Source organism: Lagenorhynchus albirostris, chromosome 2, assembly GCF_949774975.1.
Source record: "Lagenorhynchus albirostris chromosome 2, mLagAlb1.1, whole genome shotgun sequence".
In the NCBI taxonomy this organism is placed as follows: Eukaryota; Metazoa; Chordata; class Mammalia; order Artiodactyla; family Delphinidae; genus Lagenorhynchus; species Lagenorhynchus albirostris.
This window is the reverse complement of record NC_083096.1, coordinates 55,468,215-55,493,474: the sequence shown is the minus strand read 5'-3', so window position 1 is coordinate 55,493,474 and position 25,260 is coordinate 55,468,215. Positions and strand designations below refer to the sequence as shown.

The window sequence follows — 25,260 nt, the reverse complement described above, 5'->3', positions numbered from 1 at the left end:
GGTAGTAGAATGAAAAGGCCAGACTCAAAAGCATCATCTTCAAAGGAACTGTGAGGCAGTAGGCAGGGAAAGTGACCTGTTATAGCAAAACATGAAAAGGTTATTTTTTCAGTCTTTGCATTAATATTCTGCTGAATATTACATACACTGTATGTAAATATGTCCTCACCATTTAGTGGCAGTCCAAACATCAAGGACATAATAAGAACTAATAACCAAAATCAGACATTTTGGAATACGCTAAGCATTTTAGTTGATCTGTTAGCATGTCAACTGCTTTCAAATTAAATGCAAGTGTCTGAAAATTGTTTTCTTTGTGAAAATTGATCTCTTCTTAATAATAACACTTGCTAAAAAACAATAACAACACCAATAACAATGCATAGGAACTGTTTTGAGCTCTTTCTATGTATTAATTCATTTTACTCTAAAAATTAAATATCCTAAAAAAAAGAAAAAGAAAATAAGCTTAAAAAAAAAGAAAGAAAACTGATGCCTGCTTAATTAAGGCTCTTTTCTAAACCATAAAGATAACTCAGTCCCAATACAAAAGATACATGAATAAAATTTGAAGGCTAGGCCAAATATTTAAACAAGACTTTAAATAGTTTCTCAGGTCACATTTTGAAATCCATCCTCCTGCTAGAATAACGGCTCCTTTTTAAGGAGGAAGTTTGCTCCACCTATCCCCAGAAGTTATCTTGAAACACAATGACAAATCTGATTGGCAAGTCCTCAGTAATCTTGAATGTAGGGGAAAATGGTCACAATGAAAAGAAAACTTAACTTGTCTCATAAATTTATATTTCAGATTGTTAAATACTAATCTATAAAGCTCCTGAGAAATCCAGTGAAACTGAGACATTTTAAGACAGAGGTCCCCAACCCCCAGGCCACAGACTGGTACTGGTCTGTGGCCTGTTAGGAACTGGGCCACACAGCAGGAGGTGAGTGGCAAGCAAGTGAGTGAAGCTTCATCTGTATTTACAGCCACTCCCCATTGCTTGCATTACCACCTGAGCTCCACCTCCTGTCCGATCAGCAGCAACATTAGATTCTCATAGGAGCACAAACCCTACTGTGAACTGCACACGCGAGAGATCTAGGTTGCACGCTCCTTATGAGAATCTAATGCCTGATGATCTGAGGTGGAGTTGAGATGGTGATGCTAGCGCCGGGGAGCGGCTGCAAATATAGATTATCATTAGCAGAGAGGTCTGACTGTACAGAAACCATAATAAATCAACTGCTTTCAGATTCATATCAAAACACTATCAGAGAGTTCCCTGGTGGCGCAGTGGTTAAGGATCTGCCTGCCAATGCAGGGGACACGGGTTCAAGCCCCGGTCCAGGAAGATCCCACATCCCGTGGAACAAGCAAGCCAGTGCGCCACAACTACCGAGCCTGCACTCTAGAGCCTGCGAGTCACAACTACTGAGCCCACGCACCACAACTATTGAAGCCCAGGCACTCTAGGGCCTGTGCTCCGCAACAAGAGAAGCCACCGCAATAAGAAGCCCGTGCACCACAATGAAGAGTAGCCCCCGCCTGCTGCAACTAGAGAAAGCCCACATGCAACATCGAAGACGCAATGCAGCCAAAAAATAAAAATAAATAAATTAAAAAAAATAAAAAACCCTATCAGTGAGTGGCAAGTGAAAACGAGCTCGGGGCTCCCACTGATTCTGCATTATGGTGAGTTGTAAAATTATTTCATTATATATTATAACATAATGATAACAGAAATAAAGTGCACAGTAAATGTAATGTGATTGAACCATCCCAAACCCACTCCCACCCCCACCCCCGGTTTGTGGAAAAATTGTCTTCCACGAAACTGGTCCCTGGTGCCAAAAAGGTTGGGGACTGCTGTTTTAAGGGACAACACTAATATTCTGTTTTTTCAATGTATCCCAATTTACTAGTTCTTTCCTCACCAGCATGCTTAAATGTTTCTGCAGAGGAGCTAAAAAAACCCAAAAACTAGAAACAAAACCAAAAACATACCACATTTCTATCTCCACCCTGTCTTATTTAATCAAAAAAAAAAAAAAAGTCACTCAATCCCTGTCCCTGTTCCTGTCTTCTTCTAGTCTCTATTCTCTTCTCCCACACCTTTCAGTTTGCAAACTATCACTTTATTCCAACCACGATTTTGAAACTATTCTTAACAAGTATATCAACAACCTTCTTATGAAATACAACAGTCACATCTCAGTCCTTATCTCCTTTCTTTCTATACAGCATTTAATAATGCTGACCAGTTACTCCTGCAAATGCTGTCCCTCTGGGGCTTCTATAACAGCACACTGTCCAGGTATTCCACTAATTAACAGGCCACTCCTTACGTGTCCCTGTTGAAGGCTTCTCCTTCTCTGCCCGTCCTTGGAATATATGTGGCTCTTCAGAATTCCTTCCTCAATTCTCTTCTCTACAAAATTTCCCTCAGTGACTTCAACTATTTTCAACTTTCGACTACCAACTAGATACTGATGACTTCCAAAAGTTCAAGCCTCTCTTCTGAGTGCCAGGGTCACATAATCAGTTGGCTACTAGTCATCCATGTCCAACTGGGGTCTCAAACCATCTCAACTTTACCAAACTTTTTGTTCCCTATGTTAATGATTGAGTGACTTACCTGTTGACAGAAGCATAGGGAACATCCTTCACTATTCACTTTTCCTCAAACCTGCTCCCCCCCTCAACTAATCAGTCATCATGTCCCATTCATTTTATTTCTTTAATGTTTCTTGAAACCTTCCCATCCATTCCTAAATCCTTACATTAGGCTGCCAACCTCTCTTACCTGGATTACTGTGACAATTTCTTATGTGGTATCCATGTTAAAGGTATCCTCAACAGAGAAAGCCACTACTTGCTAGACTGTAAGTTCCTTAAAATCAGAGAATGTCTTGGGTTTTCTTCCTCTCTTGCTATTTTCTCTATGGTTCTAATACAGAAGAAGCCAGACAATATACATTAGCAAAGCTATCAAGCTGGAATATTTATGTTTTTGCCAATAGAAAGTCAACTGGGCTAACAGAAAGCTGCTAGGGAAGGAACCTAGGGCCTTTCCAAAAGTAACATGCACAGATAAACAAGAATATATAACACAAGAATAACACTATAAACCAACTAGACTTAAAAGACATCCACAGAATGCTCAGTACAACAACAGGAGAATTATTTTCAAGTGCTTACAGAACATTCTCCAAGATAGATCATATGCTAGACCATAAAACAAGTCTCAATAAATTTAAAAGGATTGAAATCATAAACATTATAGTCTCTGCATACAATGGAATGAAATTACAAACAGAAAATAACTTTAACTCACAAATACAGGGAAATTAAACAACATACTGCTAAATAACCAGTAAGTCAAAGAAGAAATCAAAAGGGAAATTAGAAAATACTTTGAAATGAATGAAAATGAAGACACACCATACCAAAACTCATGGGATGCAACCAAAGCAAGGCTTAGATGGATATTTATAGCTTTAACTGTTTATATTAAAAAAGAAGAAAGTCTCAAATCAATAATCTTACTTTCCACCTTAAGCACTGGGGAAAAAAGATACCTAACATCAGCAACATGATGACAAATTCTCTGTGGCCAAAATATAAACTCTGAATTTAATATTATTAGCAAGTGATGCCAATTTTAGATGATTTCTTCCCTAAACACTACAAAACATAAACTTATAAACAAAAGACATTAAAAGCTTAAAAACCCAAGTATTCTTATATCCCAAACAGTTTAATATTAATTAGTTTATGAGGTGTAAATGCAATTTTTAAAAATCTTGACAGTTCCTTTTTACAATGAACACACACATTTCCACTTTGGAAGAGGGAGGTGGGGAGATAACTCAAGGCTTAGGTACCCAAATATAAAACCTAGGTTTTCGTTTTATATTTTAAGCAGACAACTTCTAATATGAGCAAATGAGTCTTAACACATCAAAGCTGGCAAACAGAGGAAAAACTTCTCAATTTTCGTTATCTTTCAGAGGGCCTCTGGGACACCACTTATTAGTAGCAAACTATGCTGGCATTCCTATCTTTGAAGGAGATTATCACAGGTTCAGGTAATAAGTGAGCAATACAAGCGAATGGAGATTTAAAGGAATGGCAAATTCTAAAATAACAATAGAATTTACTATGGGTCAAAACATTCTAAAAACTTAAAGTGCATTATCTTTTTTTTTGCATTAACTTTTAATACTCATAATAACCTTGCAAAATATTATCACACCCTTGAGAAAATCAGGGCCCAGAAAAGTTAAGCAATGTTCTTAAGGTCTCACAGCCAGTAAGGGGTAGAGTTGAGATTCCAACCCAGGTTTGTCTAACTTTACTATTTTAAGACCTTCTCTTTAGGTTTCTTAATCATTTGTTGTGGTAGTCTGCAAGGATGGCCACAATTCCTCCCATCCCTGTAGCTATGCCCCTTTGTAATTTGACTTTGCTGCTCTTTCTATCAAGAGATAGAATCTTTTCCCCCACACTTTGAATCTGGGTGGCCTTGACTTATTTTGAATACTGTAGTTGAATATAGCATTAGTGATGTTTGGAGAGCTTCACAGCATAGGCCTCAAGAAACCTTGCAACTTCCACTCTTGGAACATGGTGCCACTATGTGAGAAGGCTTGAGCTAGACCTGAGCTAAGACCAACAGAACAGAGAAAAACCGTCCCAGCTCAGACCCCTAGAACAATCAGCCCCAATTTTAGCTGCCAGATGACTGAAGCTGCATGAGTGACCTCAGTGTAGACCAGCAGCAGAACCACCTGTGGCTATCTTAGCCCCATGCACTAACTCAGAATTGTAAGCAAATAAAATGGTTGTTGTTTTAAGCCACTAAGTTTTGGGGTGGTTTGTTAATCAATAATAGATATCTGATTGTTTATATAATCAAGACACAATTTTACATTTATAAATTTCATCACAGCCTTTTGAGAAAAGAGTAATACTGAATGAAAAACTGACATTGGAATGTGAAAGGTTCCCTCAGTTGAATTACAAAGTTTTCATAGAATGAATCTATTCTCTTTTTTTAAGGCCTAAAAATTACTAATATATATAAGTACCTTCACAAACACAACATGCCTAAATTTAGCTCCTTATTCTTGCAGCATAAATTATCAGCAACTACAGGGAAGAGCATTCAAATGTATCAAAACGGTAATATTTTCAAAGCACAGCATGGATAACAAATCCTTTAGACTTAAAAATACGTACTACTGGGCTTCCCTGGTGGCGCAGTGGTTGAGAGTCCGCCTGCCGATGCAGGGACACGGGTTCGTGCCCCGGTCTGGGAAGATCCCCCATGCCGCAGAATGGCTGGGCCCGTGAGCCATGGCCGCTGAGCCTGCGCGTCTGGAGCCTGTGCTCCGCAGCGGGAGAGGCCACAACAGTGAGAGGCCCGCGTACCGCCAAAAAAAAAAAAAAAAAAAAAAAAAGTACTACTTAGGCTCAATTTAAATCTATCTGAAACTTCGTATTACATTCTAACCGAATATAAATTGTCATCTGTGTAACAGTCCTCCATGTCGACGTGCCAGGGCAGCACTATTAACTCTTAATATTGAAAATGATTCAAATACTCCCAAGTTGTTGGTCTTTACTGGTTACGATATAAAGAAAAACTTAACCTCCCTTACCAGCATCACCTTAGTCAACTTCAGCAAGTTATAATTGTTTTCACCTACCTACAACTTCTTTATATACTCCTCAAATCTTTCCCCCTCTATCCCAAAACTGTGGGAGGGGGGAGTGGGATTTGAGTGCTAAGCACTTACAAATCATCTCATTCAATCCTCAAACAACCTTCTGAGATATCTCCTCTACTTTATCGATGAAGGAAAGAAAGAAAACTGAAAACAGTTACTTGGATAATTTAGTGATCTAGTCATAATTTGAACCTACAACTCCAAATCCTGTACTTTTCCCACTGTCTTCCAACTTTCAGCAGCTGTAATTTTTTTTTTTTTTTTTTTTTTTTTTTCAGTACGCGGGCCTCTCACTGTTGTGGCCTCTCCAGTTGCAGAGCACAGGCTCCAGATGCGCAGGCTCAGCGGCCATGGCTCACGGGCCCAGCCGCTCCGCGGCATGTGGGATCTTCCCAGACTGGGGCACAAACCCATGTCCCCTGCATCGGCAGGTGGACTCTCAACGACTGCGCCACCAGGGAAGCCCTAATCTTAATCTTATAAATATTTTAAGATACTTAATGTATTGAAATATAACATACACACATAAAAAGTATACAGATCAAGAGTGTTCAGCTCAATGAACATAGTAAGCAAAGTGAGCATACTTGTATACCCAAGATATAGAACATTACCAGCACCCCAGAAAGTCCCCACACCATCCCTCCCAATCATTATCTCTTTATTCTTCCTCAAAGGCCACTACTATCCTAACTTCTAATGCTATAGATTACTTTCACCTGTTTTAAAATTCTATGTAATGAATCATCAGTATGTGTTTTGTATTTTGGCTTCTTTCACTCAACATATTTGTTAGATTGTTCTACATTTATATCACTAAGCTGTTACAAAACACTCCAGTTCAATCTACCACAGTTAGAAAGCTACCCTTCATGAACTCAATTTTGGAGTAGTGATGACACTTGGATTTGGAATGTAGCAGATTTCTGGTGCTGAACTGGAAGAAAAAAAACAAGTATCAATAACAAAAACTGGGAACAAAGAATTCCCTCTTTACTCAAGAAAACAAAGCAGCACATGTGTCACACTAATAGCCCCTACTGCTTTACTTTTACTTGTTCCTGCTTTTTTCCTGAGAGAGCTTGTGTCCTAGACTTCCTTGTGGCACTTGGTAGATACCATAGGGCTCTGACTGATTCTAGAACTGGACAGCAAAGAGAAAACATGCAGATTATTCAGAATAGGCAAGCTGCATATGGAGCATACTTCTTTTGCAATGGTTGGGTGATATGTAGTGTATACTATGACCTAGGGAATTTTTGTGTTAAAGATATAATCTAACATATTTAATAATAGTAAAATAACAATAATGTTAGTATTATTAAACTGTCCCCATAATCTACTGGCCAAGGTTTAAGGACATTTTTTTATCACTGTTTATTTTTATGGAATATGCCTGAAATAATTCCAACTATTTCCAATGATTTTCAATTGCGCATACTTGAAAAATAATGCTTAAAAAGAAAAAAAAAAGGATAGACTAATTTTCCATTTTAGAACTACTTCTAGACTGTCATCCCAGACAATATTTCATTTTGATTTTAAAAGAATGAACGAATTGCTACATGGAGTCCAAACACAGAAGCCTATAATAATGTATGTCATTTACACATATCAAGTGGTTTGAAACAGTTATATAAATTGTAAGAAGATATTTTGCTGTTCCCAAGTAGTACTCTAACTACTGTTAGAGAACCTATTGATTTGTTGCTACAATGTCAGAATTAAACATAAAACACTTCTTCCAATATATGTAACGAAGATCTTTTAAGGTATAAATTCGTCCTTAGGTTTATGTAGTGTATTACAGGGAAGAGAGGATAAAAGAATGGGACAAGCCTAACTGCTGTGGGTTTGCACAATAAACAAATAAATCTACTATTATTACACTCTATTCTTTGGTAAAATAGGGAGCCTTGCTTTCTTATCTTAAATTACGAACAATTTGTCCCGCTCTTCTCCTAACCCTGAACCTTTTTCCCATTTCCCTACACATATTACTATGTGAATTCCCTTAGGGAAGGCCTTACTTGATCACCTTATTTAAAATTGATCCCTCAACCCTAATCACACTACCACCACAATCTGTGCTTCCCATCTCTTTCCTGATTAATTTTTCTCCACAATACTTCTCACCATCCAGTATGCTTTATTTTAGTTATTTTGTTACAGTGTGGACCCACCACTACTAAAATGTAAGCTCCATGAAGACAGGGATTTTCAATTGTTTCTATCTCTAATCTTTTTTGAGTATATTTTATATGACAGGCACTATTCTAAATTTTGCATGCATTATCTCAGTCCTCACAATGACCCTATTATTAGATATTACATATCATTATATCTTAATTTTAGAGTTGAAGAAACTGAGCACAAACCTTAGGTAATATGTGCAAGGTCACATGGTAATTAACTTGTCCCTATTTTTTTTAACTTGTAATTCCTTCTGTAGCCTTTGTTTCTTTAGTTACATCACTATATAACTTGACACTCAATGTACACACCTGGTAATCTGGTAATCATCCTAGATTCCGTCCTCTTCTACCTCTATTAAAATTTTCTATTATCTCTTAAATCTATATCTTCCTTTCCATTTCTACTTCCCTGATTGAAGTTTGTGTTCATTCATTCAAAAATTACTTACTGAACACCTACCATGTGCCAGACAGTGTCTTAGGATCTAAAGATGTAGCCCTGAATGAAACAAAGTCCCTGCTCTCATACAGCATACAGTCTCTCTCACCTGGATCACACAGTAACCTTTTAACTGATCTCTGTCTCTAGCTTTGTTCTTGCCTTCATCCACACTCCTCACAGCTGCTCGTCATTCACTTATGGTTTTCTTCTATGACAAAAAACTCAATTAAAAAAAAGGACAATAGGGCTTCTCTGGTGGCGCAGCCGTTAAGAATCCACCTGCTGATGCAGGGGCCACGAGTTCGAGCCCTGGCCCGGAAAGATCCCACGTGCCATGGAGCAACTAAGCCCATGAGCCACAACTACTGAGCCCACGCACCACAACTACTGAAGTCCACGTGCCTAGAGCCCATGCTCCACAACAAGAGAAGCCACCATGATGAGAAGCCCGCACATCGCAAGGAAGAGTAGCCCCTACCCACTGCAACTAGAGAAAGCCTGCACGCAGCAACGAAGACCCAACGCAGCCAAAAATAAAATTAAAATAAAATAAGTAAATTTTAAAAAAAGGACAACAGACTTGAAAGATCCTCTTTCACAAAAGAGGGTATCAAAATGGCCAATAAGTGTATAATACGCTTATTTAAGAGTCATAAGATGTCATTACTCACAAGGGAAATTTAAATTACGATGACAATGGGAATCTACTACATGCCTACCAGAATGGCTAAAAAAAAGTTTACTGACCATACCAAGTATTAAAGATGATATGAGCATATGAAATTCTCATACAATGCTGACAGCAGTGTGAATTGGTACATTCACTTTGGAAAACTGGGAGTATCTCCTTAGGCTAAACCAAAGTCTACTAATGACCCATAAATTCCACTGCTAGGTATTTATATGAGAGGAATGACTAAGTATGTCCACCAAAAATCTTATGCAGTAATGTTCATAACAACTTTATTCATAAAAAGCCAAAAATAAACTGCAAACAACCCAAATGTCCATCAACAAAATGCATAAACTGTGATAAGTTCATATAATGGAATACTATACAGCAATGATAAAAATAAAACAATTGGTCCACTGTTACATATAACAGGGACACATTTCACAGATATTACAATGTACAAAGCCAGATACAAAATAGCACCTACTGTAGAATTTAATTTATGGAGGAAGCATAAAGAAGACATGATGCATGATTTCATTTAAGAAGAGGCAAAACAGACTACAGTGCTAGAAGTCAGAATTAACTCTTAGGAAAGCTGGGAGGCAGTAGAGAGTGTGTCTGGGAAAGAGTAGAAAGAATTCTTGGGTGTTAGAAACATTGCCTATCTTGATCTGGGTGGTGGTTACACAAGTGTATATATGTAAAAAGTAATCAAGATCTACCACTATGATTTTTGCCCTTTAGTGCATGTATTTTGTTATCTCAAGTTAAAAAACAAACAACATCAACAAAAACTCTTAGGGACTTCCCTGGTGGCGCAGTGGTTAAGAATCCACCTGCCAATGCAGGGGACACAGGTTCGAGCCCTGGTCTGGGAAGATCTCACATGCTGTGGAGCAACTAAGCCCGTGCACTACAACTACTGAGGCTGCACTCTAGAGCCTGCAAGCCACAACCACTGAGCTCATGTGCCACAACTAGTGAAGCCCGCATGCCTAGAGCCCATGCTCCGCAACGAGAAGCCTATGCACCGCAACAAAGAGTAGCCCATGCTCTCCACAACTAGAGAAAGCCCGTGTGTGGCAATGAAGACCCAACGCAGCCAAAACTAACTAACTAACTAACTAAATAAATAAATAAAAATTTAAAAAACCTCTTAGATGTTGCCTTAGCAGAGTCAATCCCAAGTGCCTGAACATGCCATACAAGATCCCCGGGATGTGGCCCCCACCTACTTCTCCAGCTTTATTTTTCACCACCATCTGCCTCATATTTTATACTCTAGCAACAAAAGTATAAAGGTTTCCCTGTATACAAGATATTCTTTTTCACTCTAGGTCTTGTTTGGCTCAAGTATTCCCCTAAATCTGGGATGTTAAACCCCTATTCATCCTTTAAGTCACATTCAACTCAGGAAGCTCTTTCAAGAAATATTTTTATAGCCCAGTGTATATTAGGTTGCCCCTCTGATGTTCCCAATACATTCTAAACTCTTTCTATAAGAGGAAGTCCATACTGTTGTATGCTGTTGTATGGCATATATTTGTTCAACAATTGTTAAATGACTGAAAAATATCACTACTTGATTGTAGCAAGTTTCATATTTCTAAAGATAGTGTTGGACAATTCACATAAAAGGTAAGAGAGCTGAATCTATCATCACAAGATGAGTTCAATCTTTTTTTTTTTTTTTGCGGTACACGGGCCTCTCACTGTTGTGGCCTCTCCCGTTGCAGAGCACAGGCTCCGGATGCTCAGGCCCAGCAGCCCTGGCTTGGACCCAGCCACTCTGTGGCATGTGGGATCTTCCCGGACTGGGGCACGAATCCGTGTCCCCTGCATCGGCAGGCGGATTCTCAACCACTACGCCACCAGGGAAGCCCGAGTTCAATTTTTTAATGCTGGTACTTAATCTTTAGAAGATAGTATACCTCCAAAATTAACCACATTCTTAAAACTACCTATAAGCGAGGTAAAGCTAAAAGTGAAGTGACAGATTAAAAAGATAAGGATAAAGAAACTAATCTGAAAAGGCTACATATTGCATGAGTCCAACTATACAATATTATATATTCCACATAAACATATAAAAAGACGCTCTACATCATATGTTATCAGGGACATGCAAATTAAAACAATGTGATACCACTACACACTATTAGAATGGCCAAAATTTGGAACACGGACAACACCAAATGTTGACCAAGATGTGGCGCCAACAGGAACTCTCATTCATTGCAGATAGGAATGCAAAATCGGGCAACCACTTTGAAAATCAGTTTGACATTGTCTTACAAAACTAAACATACTCTTACCATACGATCCAGCAATCACTCTCCTTGATATTTACTCAAAGGAGCTGAAAACTTGTATCTACACAAAAACCTGCACATGGATATTTATAGCAGCTTTATTCATAATTGTAAAACTTGTAAGCAACCAACCAAGATGTCCACCAGTGGTACAACTGTGGTACAACCAGACAATGGAATATTATTCAGTACTAAAAAAGAAATGAGCTATCAAATCACGAAAAGACATGTAAGAAACTTAAATGCATATTGTATGATTCCAACTATAGGACACTTTGGAAAAGGCAAAACTATGGAGACAATAAAAAGATCAGTGGATGCTAGAAGCTGGGGTGAGGAAGGATGAATATGCAGAGCAAAGAGGATTTTTAAACCAATGAAAATATTCTGTATGATACTATAATAATGGATACCTGTCATTATACATTTGTGCAAATCCACAGAATGTATAACACCGAGAGTGAACCCTAATATAAACTATGGACTTTAAGCATCAATGTAAGTTCATCAATTGTAATTAACGTACCACTCTGGCAGTGGATGTTGATAATAAGGGTGGCTATGCATGTGTGGAGGCAGCTGAGTATGCAGGAAATCTTTGTACCTTCTTCTCAATTTTACTGTGAACCCAAGACTGCTCTAAAACAAACAAATCAACCAACCAACCAACCAAGTCTTTTAAAAACAAAAAAGAATACTAAAAAAAAAATCAACAAGTGAACCTGAAATCTCTCTCAAAAATGGAGATTCTATTGACAGGATTTTGCTCCCCACCCATTCTTTCCCCTCTGCCCCTCACCATTTTGTCATGATACACTTAAGATGCTTAAAGTTTTAACACTCTGAGAACAATGAATTAAATAATGCACGTCAATCACTATGGGAATAGGTACTACAACTTCAATATTCAAAGATGCTTTCATGACATTATCTGTTCTAAGCTTTGTGATATTCCAAGTTACTATTACATGCTTTTAAAGAGTTTTAAATATTACATTTTCTATTCTAAGGATTTTATTATTTCAAAAAACCCTCTCTCTCTCCTGCCCTCATTTTTTCTAATGCAGTAGAAAGAGAATATATTGGAAGGGACTTTTGTGCCCTTATGAGATTTTGTCAACTGCAAACCCACATAATAAAATGACATTTCTGAAAAAACTGACTCAGATAACTCATAACTCAGCTTTTCTAAATATATGGAGAGCCTTATGTTTTAAAAAAGTTTTTAATAAATTTAAAGAGAGGACAGATTCGAGCAAAGAGTGACAGTTTTAATCAAAACAGTAATTAATGTAAAAGCTGACATATAAAACATGGGTTTTAAAAGCAGTAATTATAGGGAAAGCATTTCAAAATGAAGTTTAAAATTCAGGCTTTTTTTTTTTAAATACAGTACTTAAACATGGAAGACTACTACTCTTTAACAGAATGTCTCCACAAAAATGAACTTTTGAGCAAGCATAACCAGTATACAGAGAAGATCAAATCAAGACCTTACACAGTATAGCTATTTTCAGCAAAAGTAGAGGTAAAGCTTACCCCAAAATAAAGGCAAAAGAGCTCTGGAAACTTTAACATGATAATTTAAATAATGTTTAAGAAAGTACAAGTTCATGTGGTAACCAAATTGGATTTTACAAAGTATTTGAATAGAATACAAATGTAAATCAGTACCAATAGAGAATTCTGGATGGCAACAATGTTCAGTTAAATTCTATTCACCCTTACCAGGCAATTCATATTAGTACAGGTAATTAATTTTTATTATGTAAAGTGGGTCACACACAGAAGAAAAAATATTTTTCCATAATAACTGAATTATACAGAAATAAGATAAATTTCTTATTTAAGATAAGAAATAAGATAAACTTCTTCATTTCAAGTTCTACTTTTTTAAAGAATGAGTACATTAGTATTTATTAAATCTATAGCTATAGCCTCTATAGTTTTGATTTATAGTATTTTAAATTACATAGTACATAATCAAACAGTCCTCAATAATCTCTTCAAAAGTGACCGCAACTTTAAAATTAATTGTAAAAGCATCCCAACTAGTGGAGATCCCAAGAGAGAACTAGAAAAAGGAGTTCTAGATTCTAATCTCAACTCTGCCAGTTATTAGCTCTGAGACCTGTTCATCTCTGATAAATATTCAAAAGGTTTAGAGAAAAAATAAGAAAGAAAAAGATGACTCCAGATTTTAGGGACAAGAAGCATGGAGTAAAAGATGATGCCCTGAGAAGAAACCATATTATAATGGACAGTATCTGGAAAGGCTGATTCTTTGGAGGGAGTAAAGGATTTTAAATTATGTCAAGTTTAGGATTGCTGGCAGCACAAGCAAAAACATTGAAAAGGTAGGCTTAGGACAAATTGAGGCCATGTAAATGGTAAGTTCTCTGTGAGAGTGAATATAAATGGAGAACCGGACTTTGGTTTATATCAGCATTCTTCAATAGAACTTCCTGAGATGATGGAAATGTGCTATATCTGCATTTTCCAATATGGTAGCCACTAGCCACATGTGGCTATTGAGCCCCTGAAATGTGGCTGGTGCAACTGAGGAATTTAAAATTTTGATTTTAATTAATTAAAACTTAAATTTATCCATACAACAGAGTACTATTTAGTAATAAAAAGAAATGAGCTATCAAGTCACAGAGAGACATGGAAGAACCTTAAATGTACGTTGCTAAGTGAAAGAAGACAATCTCACCCATAGAACTGTACAACACAAAGAGTGAACTGTAATGTAAACTATGGACTTTAGTTAATAATTTGTCAATATTGGTTTATCAATTATAACAAATGTAAGATGTTAACAGAAATAACTGTGGGGGAAGGTATATATGGAAATTATACCTTCAGTGCAATTTTTCTATAAACCTAAAACTGCTCTAAAAAAAATCCATTAAAAATTTTAAATTTAAGTAGTCACATGTAGCTAGTGGCTGATATTAAACAGCACAGGTCCATATTAATGAAAGACTGATGTGGAAAGAAAATGAGAACGGTATTTCATTTCTGACCACCAACTCCATAAATACACAAAGTTCAATTGTATCTTGAATACTAACAATTGACAGCAGAAAATTTTCAAATATTCTAGATGAATATCTTTCTAAAGTGATTTTTGTTAAACAAAATTTAAGGAAGAAAACAACATTTATTGAATGGGTACTATACTATAGATATATGTTAACTCATTTAAATTGCAAAACAATCCTTTCAAAGAAGATATTACCATTTCTGGTTTTAGAGATGAAGAATCATAAAGCTTATGTGATAAAAGATGGGAACTTAGATACATCTGACTCCAAAGTGTATGTTCTAATATATTCTTTATATAGTTTTATGATTCCCAAAATCAAAAACATAAGTGAATTTTCCCACAATGAATCTATCATCAGGAACAACAGGTTATATAGCAGAATACAATAATTAATTAATGATATACTCAGAGTCTAAAAAAATGTCCCTGTATTAAACTGTCCCATGCTAATGTGATTTTTACCTCATTACCCTTCTTGCTGTCCATATTACCTAGAGTATCTTTACTCCCACATCTAATTTGCATGTTTTAATCTGCTGTGAAATTAGAAAACAGATTAAATTCTGCTGTGAAAATATCAAGCTTCTTAGAATTATGTACAGAGCAAGAGAGGTTCTAAGCCAGTGCCTTAGTGTAGATGATTTAGTTCATTAACTTTGTGATAAAGGTCTTTTTGTCTACTTCTTATTCTAAATTGGGATCAGGTTAGATGACATACTGTTCTATAATAAAGCTAAGAATATAATGATCCTGTTTCATTCACATATGTTCCACTAAACCATACTTTCAAGCATAGATCTCTGAACTTAACCTCATTTAAAGATGTTATTTTATGATTAAATGTATTAATTTAGTACACTAGCTTTCTAATAAATTACTGTTAAAGATTAATCAGATGTATATAAACATAGAAATATTAATATTTACAGAGTTGATATTTCCTGAAAAAAGTCAGTATTAAAGAAAAGCAGGAATTTTACTGCATTGAGTTCTAAATATTCGTTATAATTCTTTCCATCACTTTTTAAGTGGTTCTTATAACTAAATTTAATAGTTAAATAAAATTTTCCTAAAAGGGGGGAATTAGTATCAAAATTTAAATTCTTCTTCCCGACTTAGAGCTTCTGTATCTGTAAAATATTACAAATCTTTAATAGTAACATAAAATCTGTATTTCACTTCTCACCATAAACGTTAAGATTTAAATTTAATTAGGGGAAGTACCTAATTTTGAATTTAAGTCAAAGATGAAAGAAAAAAAGCCTGTTTATTTTCTCCCTCAATCAAACAAACAATTTAAAAAAGCTACAAACCAATTGCTTCTGTTAACAGTGTCTGTTTTTGGAGGGAGTCAGGTATAGACCCAAGACCAAGGATTCAAAGATTTATTCAACAAGCAGAGTGTCAGGCAAATCATAACTCTAAACAGGCTCAAAGATTAGCTGAATAAAAGTAATAAAGTTAGGGGACTTTCCTGGTGGTAATCCGTCTTCCAATGCAGGGGATGCAGGTTCGACCTCTGGTCGGGGAACTAAGATCCCACATGACAAGAGGCAAATAACCCCACGCGCTGCAACTACAGAGCCCACGTGCTCTAGAGCCCATGCGCCACAACTAGAGATCCCATGCACTCTGGAGCCCATGTGCCACGACTACTGAGCCTGTGTGCTCTGGAGCCCGCGTGCCACAGCTAGAGAGAAACCCATGTGCTAGAGAGAAGCCTGTGCGCCACAACAAAAGATTCCTGCGTGCTGCAACTAAGACCCGACGGAGCCAAAAACAAAAAAAACAAAAAAAAACCCAAAAAAAGTAATACGGTTAGATTCATACAGATTAAAGAGTTTCAATCTAACAATCATTTTCTAATATAACCTCATATAAGTCCTTGTCTATTAATATTCCAAGTTTCTTCTATATATTAAGAAAAAACAAAAGCCAAACAAGCTATAGATAAGACTATTCATTGCTCACATTTGTATAGAACATTAAAACTTAGTTAATTCTCACAACTCAACGAGGAAATACTAATGAGTCTGAGAGCTTAAGTACAACTTCTTTGGAGTGATCAAGATGAAAAGTTCGAACTGCTGTGACTTCCAACTTTTCTTCCATAAAGAATCCCTGGCAGCATGCCTACTGTAATTAGAGAATAATGTAAAGAATGAGGTGGGTTTTGATTCCTAACAATCATATCCCAAAGTTTTTTCCTGCAATCTCAATTATACATAGCACTCTTGCTCAATCTTGGCTCAAAATCATTTTAGGTAATATTCATAAAGACAGAAAGTAGAATGGTGGTTGCCAGGGACTGGGGGAGAGGGGGATGGAGAGTAACTGCTCAATGGGCACAAGAGTTTCCTTTTGGGGTGATAAAATGTTTTGGAACTTGATAAAGGTAGTGGTTGCACAACACTGTGAATGTACTGCCAATGAACTGTTCACTTTAAAATGGTTAATTTTATGTTATGCGATTTAAACCTCCATTTAAAAAAAAATTTATGTTAAGATATATAGACCACTGTAGAACTCTTCTTCAAAAACACTGCTACCACATTCAAATGCTATTTAGATCTTGCAGATATTTAGAAAAAAATGCATTACAAACTAAATTATTACCTTATATGCACAGTAATGGGTGTGTACTGATATCAGTGCTAAAATGCTTGACAAACATCAAACATACATTTATAAACAATCTCAAATAAATATAAATGAACCTTAAGACATTTATTCCTCTAGGGCAGAACATAATTTGAGTCAGTTCAACTGTGCATGTAAGATGAACTCAAAATTTTACTAGAATTCTTTTCTCAAACCTCAATCAGGAAAATATTGTGAACTGATAAGAAATGTCTAACATTACATAAAGAATAAATAAGAATATAAGAAGTAAACAGACACAAATCTGACCAATAATGGATATAAATAAATATGCTAAAGCTAACTGTCTTGGAGATGTAGCACAACATCACTTCAGATTAAGTAAACTTCACACTTGAAAATGTATAGAATCGGGACTTCCCTGGTGGTGCAGTGGTTAAGACTCCATGCTCCCAATGCAGGGGGCTGGAGTTCGATCCCTGCTCAGGGAACTAGATCCCACATGCATGCAGCAACTAAGAGTTCGCACGCCACAACTAAGACCTGGCGCAACCAAATAAAAATAAATAAATAAATAAATATTTTAAAAAAGAGAAAACGTATAGAATCAACATTAAAAAACTTTGGAGTAAGAAAAATTCCTTTATATAAATGGCTGAAAAATTAATATTATGCTATAACCTCCAAGGCTAGTCCAAATCCAGTCTAGACTCCAGGATTAAACAAAAAAGAAGGTGATCTTAAAGAAGATCCCAACCAACAGGCTGATTTTGAAATCTGTGGCTGTTCTGATGCAGGTCAATCTGAGAATTTAAATCCACTTGAATCCAATCCCAAAGAATACCTCAACTCCTGAGCATGGACATAGCCAAAACTAAACCAGGTCAGTATACCCTGCCAAGGAACATCCTGCTCCGAAGTGTCCACCAAACAAGGATCACTTATCAGTTTATTCTTCACTTTACTGGGTGCCAACCATTGGCAAGATATATGTAAGAGTGGACTGATTAGACCCCACCAAACTCCATTTCAAGCTCTAAAATCTGGAGATAGAAAATACTGCATAATTCTAAATGGTCTAAGGCTTTAAAAAATTATAAATGAAGAATTCCAAATGTTAGCTGACCTGACTTAACACTACCGAATGTTACTAAAGTCATTTTAAAACTTCCCTAAGGGCCTTCCCTGGTGGCAAAGTGGTTAAACTCTGCTTGCCAATGTAGGGGACGTGGGTTCAAGCCCTGGTCCAGGAAGATCCCACATGCCACGGAGCAACTAAGCCCATGAGCCACAACTACTGAGCCTGTGCTCTAGAGCTCGTGAGCCACAACTACTGAGCCCGCATGCCACAACTACTGGAGCCCATGCTCCACAACAAGAGAAGCCACTGCAATGAGAAGTCCACGCACCGCAACGAAGAGTAGCCCCCGCTCGCCACAACTAGAGAAGTCCTGCGTGCAGCAATGAAGACCAAACGCAGCCAAAAATAAATAAAGTTATTAAAAAAATAAAATAAAAAAATAAAACTTTCCTAAGTATTTATTTCAAAGGTACAACTTAGCTAACTGCTTACATAACAAATTAAAGCCATGAAACAATTTCAGCAATACCACAAATCTGCCCTATGTAAACGGTATGAGTTTCTATATTTACGGCATTCAGATCTGCTAAAAGCAAATATAAGTGCTTCTTTTGTTAATTCACACGAGTAAATACGTTCTCAAACTTATAAGTGAATAATTTGGCAGTGTACAAATAATGATAATAGAAAAGATATCAGAGCTGAAGGCAAGCACAGTATTACAAAACACAGTTCATGGTTTTTAAAAAAAAAGGAATCGATAAATACAGGAGATGCTTCAAAGTTTAACCTTGGGACATATGGCAGCAGTAGCAATAGTAAAGCATCTAATTTGTGTCACAAGACTTCGGTTTGAGTAAGCTTTTTTGCCTATTAATTAAGCGGCCTTTTTGCTAGTTATAGCTACTTAGCTTCTCCTAAGCCTCAGATTCTTCCTATATTACAGACTAATTAGGAGGAATAAATGAGAATATTTTTACTCATTTACTCATTTAACAAATGTGCTTTGAAAAATTGTTATTTTAAATTTTTTATGTACAAAAAAAACCCTTTCAAATTTCTCCAAATGAAACAAACATATATTAACTTCTAATATTACCGAGAAAATACAAATCTAATTTTTAAGCTATGGTCCCAAAACTTCTTGGAAGGAAATTCTTAAATATTACTTGAGAAAATCTGAACTGACATAATCGGAATAAACACTGATATTGAAGACATAACAATTGAGGGATCACATCTTAAAACAGTCTGACACAAATAAAAACAGAATTCAATATCAAGCATAAATTGGGACCCAGACTCAATGACTGCTGGGTCAGCATCTAATTTCAAACACAAAACCTTAACACTTAAAAATCTTCGTTTTTAGGAAAATGATGAGGCAAATTAGTCCTTGACACAACATAAGATTTGTTTTCACAACAAAGCACACTGACCACTTACAACTTACAAATTCATACATTACTACAATTATTCTAATAGGTTTAGAGTCAAAGATAAATTTAAGTATCATTATGAGATAGAGTTTACTTGCATTCTGTACCAACTAACCAAATTCAGCCAAAAAAATTGATTGATTAAATCATGACTTTGAATACTTAAAAAAAAGTCCCTTTTGAAATTTATTCCCAAAAAATTCACATCAGCAGAAGCCATGTGAAAGTTGTTCTTTCCCCACTACCTAAAAAGTCAAAACATCCACATTATTTATACTAGGCTTAAAATGAAAGTCATTCATATTCATCCATTATACTTCAATCCTAAGCAACAATAAAACAGTCCAACCTCCACGTTTATCCAATTTCTAGTCTACTTACTGTCAACTTTTATGGAAGAACCAAGGCCCAGTGCCTCCCATTAAACTTCATATAACCTTAAAACGCTCTGAATTACAACAGATACGGACAATTCTAATTAGAAATTCACCTTAAAAATGGGTGAAAGATATTAACTGGCATTTTATCTGCCCAGCACAGGTCCTTTTAAGAACACAAACTAAATGAACCACGCAATTTAATATTAAACAGTGGAAAGCAGTCTTTTGGAGACATCCAAACAATTTTAATATAAATTCTCCATACGTATAGAAACTGACATAGAAATAACTTGGATAATTTTCCCCTTCACTTGGAAAGGTACATGGTAGATGTTTTGAGAAATTAAGTTTAGGAGAAATAGTAGTTAACTGTTGAAGTTTCAGAAATCACTATGCAGGGCAACTATAATAAGGAGCTGTCTCTTTTTCAGCCTAAACATCAATACAGGACAGTTGTTCCTAGTTCTGAAAATTATAAAAAAGGACAAGAAGTTCTAGCCTGGAGACGAAGCTCTTCTGTCTCCTGAAAAAATGCTTCATTAGGTCCATTTTATGCTAGTTAACATTGTTTCTTATGCGGCACATTAATAATTCACAACGGTTCCTTTGAAGAAAAAAGTTCTATTCAAACATTACAATTTGTCTTCGCGTTGCCAGCAAGCGGCTTTGTTTCCAGTTTCAGGGACTATTCTGGGATGTCAAGAGTTACATTATCTACTGTTCCAAAAGAGCCCTAGTTCCACTCTCACCGGGACGTGGGCAAAACTGATGTTTAGAGAGAACTGATGCCTAGAAATGTTTAAAGAGGAACATCCTTCAGCCCTCTATCTCTCTCCATCCCTTGATAATCACATTTTACCTGGCAGAATTGTTGGTGTTGCTGCACTTAAATTTTTTTGAAATACACCTGCAAACACAACCTCCCTAGCGCCGCCAGGAAGAAAAAAAGACTATCGGGCTCGATCTGCAGTAGCTCCAGGGAAATAGACATCGTAAAACCCACTTGGCCGAAGAACGGGAGTGCTTAAGGGGGAGGGGGAGGGAGCAGCCTTGAGGTGCAGGCGGCGCCTGTTTACAGACGCCCTCACTTCCCCCACCCCGACAGACTGGGGGTCCAAAAAGCATTTCCCGAACGCACTCTGCTCCCGCCAAGGTCCTCGGACGAACAGCGGGGCTGGGCAGCCCTGTGGCCCCCTCCCTCTGGCCGAAGCCTCCCTCGCCCTCCCCTCGACCAGGGCGGCGTCTGCACCTCCCCACGGCCTACCCACCCCGGCAGGCCCTCCAGGCGGCACGCGGAGGCCCGAGGCCTAAAGGACGCCGGGCACTGACAAGCCCCCCGGCCGCCGGCGGGGCCTGAGGCCGGGCGGGCGGACGCTACGGCCGAGGAGCCGAGGGCGGCCGAGGACAGCCCCTGCCCCGCCGCGGCTGCCTATTGTTTCCGACGGAGGCCGGGCCGCAGCCGCCCGGCTCCCCACGCCGCTGCCGCTGGCGCCGCCGCCGCCTGCCGCTCGCTCACCGCGCTGGTCCGAGCAGCAGCTCCTCTCAGCTCCGAGTCCCCGCGGCCGTCGCCACCACCGCGGCAGCCACCGCCGCCGCCAATGCCACCGTCGACTCTGACTCTGTCCCAGGCCGCCGGACAACGGCCGCCGCTGCCACCGCCAGCGCCGCCTCCGGCCTCCCACCTGCTGCTGAGGCTGCTCCTGCAGCAGGGGCCATCTTGTTGGTCTGCCTCCTCTTCCTCCTCCTCCTCCTCCTCCACCCCGTCGCTCGTTGTCTTCGTCCCCTTCCTCTTCCTCGGGCTCCGGCCCGCCCCAGAGACTGGGGCGGAGACCAGAGTGAGGCCCCTCCTTCCAGGGGCGGGGCAAGCAGACGGGCGGGGCGGGCGCGGGAGCAAAGCTCTGAGTCACCGGCCACCAACGCCCGGGAGGGAGGGTGGTGTCGCTTACCGCCTGGACCCGGAGCGCACCACCCCCTGAGCAGAAGAACTGGTCCACCAGCGCCTCGGCGCCCAGCGGGCAAGTGGCCAGATGGTGAATTAGAAAATTTCTGACGTTTCCATCCAATCCCGCGCTTACCTCTCCCCCTTGGCTTTCTCTTAGCCTCGTCCCTCTGCTCTTGTTTCTTTTTCACATCTCTCCTCCTCCACCCCAGAAGAATTTGTTCTTATCCTGTTTTATCCTGGTTCTTGATCACACCAGCTTTGCCCTAGTCATTTCCCTCACAGACTCCCCCAAAGAGTTCAGCCTCCCAGCAGGGGTAAACAGCCCAAAGGCCTGGACACTCACTGCCCCAAAACGTCTCTCCAGGCCTATGTGACCAATTAAGAGCTGTCTGGGGCAGGACAGAAAAAGATTCAGCCCTTAGAAGAGTTATTGGATCTAAAGCTAACCTTATGATTATTTGAAGTTTCTTTTCCATTATGGAAAAGAAGCCATTTTCATTTTGGGTAAAATGGGAGTCCCCTTTCAAGACAATTCAGTTTAGCCAAACCCTTGCTTTTAAGAAAGGAGAGAAATGGAATTCTTTTCATACCATACAGTCCTAATTTCAAAATAAATCGTTTAGAATAGAGGAGAGAGATGGTCCTCAAGTAAGCACCCAGCTAATACTCTTGTTCATTATCACCCTCCCCCTGCTTTTTTTTTTTTGTTTTTTCTTCAGGTCTGGCCAAGTGAGCAGAGATTTTGCTTTCCTGTCCTTTCTTCATTGCATACATCCCCAATACCAAGAGAAGTACTATATTTAGAGAAGCTTCTGCTTTTAAGGTGATAAATTCAATTACTGTAACAGCTAGTGTTCTTATATTATTTGTAAATAATATATCACACACCTTCCTAAACTCTAAGCAGGGAAGAGTTCTTTTTAGTTGCTAACACCCTCCTGCTACTCAGATTTCAGCTTCTTTTAGAAGACCTATTGATGTCTTTCTGCTGATTGGAATTTACTCCTTTGAAGTGGGCTAAATCTGTAACCATCTCTTCAACCCGCTAAATAGTAACCCCAGTCCTACAAAGAGCAAATTTCTAGCTACCATGGAAGGATTAGGTTAGTGTGTGCTAATCTAAAGGCTATCCCTCAGCCAGGCCTCAGTCCCCTGCTGGGAAAAAAACAGATTAATCTGTTCCTCCAGTTTTTCCTCCTCCTCCCTTCTCACTCCTAGGGAACCTTCCACAACAGAAGGTTTTAGCGGCTGTTGCTAGGCAAACATGCCAACTTCCCTGTTTAGGTGAGGCAACTTTCAATAGAATCAACCTAGATAATATAATTTCTTTGAACTATTAATAGTTACACCTCAACAGGTAGACCCCCTTCAATGTTCCCTTAAAAAATATGATTTTTAAGTTAAATTTGTTTTTATTTCATAAATATTTCAGTTAAAAATAAGTTTAAAATGGAGGGTCTTCCCAAAATTCATTTTAATGGTATAATTAAACAAAAATTTGGCAAAAAAAGGAGAAGAGCAGCTCTGAAGAAAACACTTAAGTGTTTGCAATAAAAACTAATCTACAAAAAGTCATTTCTATGCTTTGAACTCCCCAGATAAGGTAGACATATAAGTTACAGTGAATAATTTATCCCTTGAGACTGAGTCTATTTAGAAGAAAGATAATATGGTTATTCAGTGAAAAAAAAAAGATATTCTGGGTTTTATTCCCAAATTAACTCTGTAAAAATTTTAGGTGGTGAATTAAGCTCTTTTTTCCTGATTTTACTGTTTAAAATTTTTGCTATGTTATTGTTAAATAATAGTGACAGTTTTTAGGATGTTGAGAGTTAATATGAATATTAAATAATTATGTTAAAATTTAAATTATATTTAGCTTCTAAACTCTTAAAATTGTATAATTTGTTTTCATCCAGTGAAATTTGTATTAATACAGCAAAATAGTGCCTGAGAAGTACCTTAAGCTAAGCTAACTAAGAATGAATTACTAAAGACAAACAGCTTAAATGTCTCATAGTCATTTGTGCTTAGAAATCACTATTTTGTAGCTTTAACACAATTTAAACAATTTGGTTTTATTTTATATTTTATTATCTAGCTCTAGAAATTTAGACTCTGCCTCGGCCTCCACCACTGATATACTATGAAAATTAAATGCATCATTTCATGTAAAGGATTTAGAACAGCACATGGCACATAGTAAGTACTCAAATGTTTTTTAAAAATCCATTTTAGGTATGTCATTATAGTCTTTAGTTTCTTTTTTTTTTTTTTCTACTTAAAGATGTATTTTTGTTTTTGTTTTTGTTTCTTGCGGTATGCGGGCCTCTCCCTGTTGTGGCCTACCCCCTTTGCGGAGCACAGGCTCCGGACGCACAGGCTCAGCGGCCATGGCTCACGGGCCCAGCCGCTCCGCGGCATGTGGGATCTTCCCGGACCGGGGCACGAACCTGTGTCCCCTACATCGGCAGGCGGACTATCAACCGCTGCGCCACCAGGGAAGCCCAGTCTTTAGTTTCTTGATCAGTCAATTAAGGATGACAAGTAACCAAATACAGTTTTGCTCTTAGCATGAACTCTAAAAAAAATTAATGCTAATAAGGCCTTATGAATCTTTTAAATGTATTTTCTGATATACCTGTACTATAATGTTCTTCCTTTGATTATTTATTTATTTAGAATAGCCTATGCTTTTTCGTTTATGCTAAGTGATTTTTTAAGTTTTTTTTAACTTAACTTTAAGTTAAGTTAAGTTAGTAAAATTGCTCTGGAATGTGTAATTATCAACCTAAAGCATTAGTTGTCGTATAGGACTAGAAAAGACCTAAGATACCAACCCACTTACTGCGACAGCTGGAACAGAGACTAAGAAAAGTTAGATCATGTATCTGCACAGCTCTTTGTTATAGATAAATGCCAGGTTATTGAGGAGGGGGTCAGAGAGTGGGAAGGAGTGGAATAGGAGGAAAAAATTCAAAAAGAATGAGTCATGTGTCCCTGCCTTGAAGAACTGTTAACAATCTAGTACAAGGAATACAATGAGAAGTACATGTCAACTACTAGAGTATAAAATAGCTTGGTGATTATTGCATTAAAAAGTATAAAGTTCTATGAAAGTTAAAAGGAAAAGCTAGTAGGAATCTTTATTCTAATATCATAGAACATACCTTTTAACAGATGTCAATACAATGTATTAGATCTGTACCCGGAGGCATACAAGTACAATCAGCTTTTAATACAGGGCTAATTGGAGGATATGAGAATAGAGTTTGGATTAACTCTATTAAAGTACAGCTAGGACCTGAGACTTCTCCAGTGTAAATCATTTATGTATGGGGAGGGAATGACATCCTCAAACAGGAACACATGCACAAAATAGGGGGTACTGGAGCTGAGTCATT

At 37.9% G+C, this 25,260-nt stretch overlaps 1 protein-coding gene and 1 long non-coding RNA gene across 2 annotated transcripts in view; one reads left to right on the top strand and one right to left on the bottom strand.

Moving 5' to 3' along the window:
• RC3H1 (ring finger and CCCH-type domains 1) overlaps positions 1-21,690 on the bottom strand; it is an 89,671-nt gene extending 67,981 nt beyond the window's left edge. The window contains exon 1 of the mRNA XM_060142178.1: positions 21,431-21,690. The gene's annotated coding sequence lies outside the window, so the exon portion shown is untranslated. The remainder of the gene's footprint in view (positions 1-21,430) is intronic.
• A 1-nt stretch (position 21,691) lies between these two features.
• LOC132515827 (uncharacterized) lies at positions 21,692-24,058 on the top strand. Its single transcript, XR_009539195.1, has 3 exons — positions 21,692-22,170; positions 22,576-22,679; positions 23,958-24,058. It is a non-coding gene; the product is annotated as an uncharacterized LOC132515827 (long non-coding RNA).
• The last annotated feature ends 1,202 nt before the right edge of the window (positions 24,059-25,260 follow it).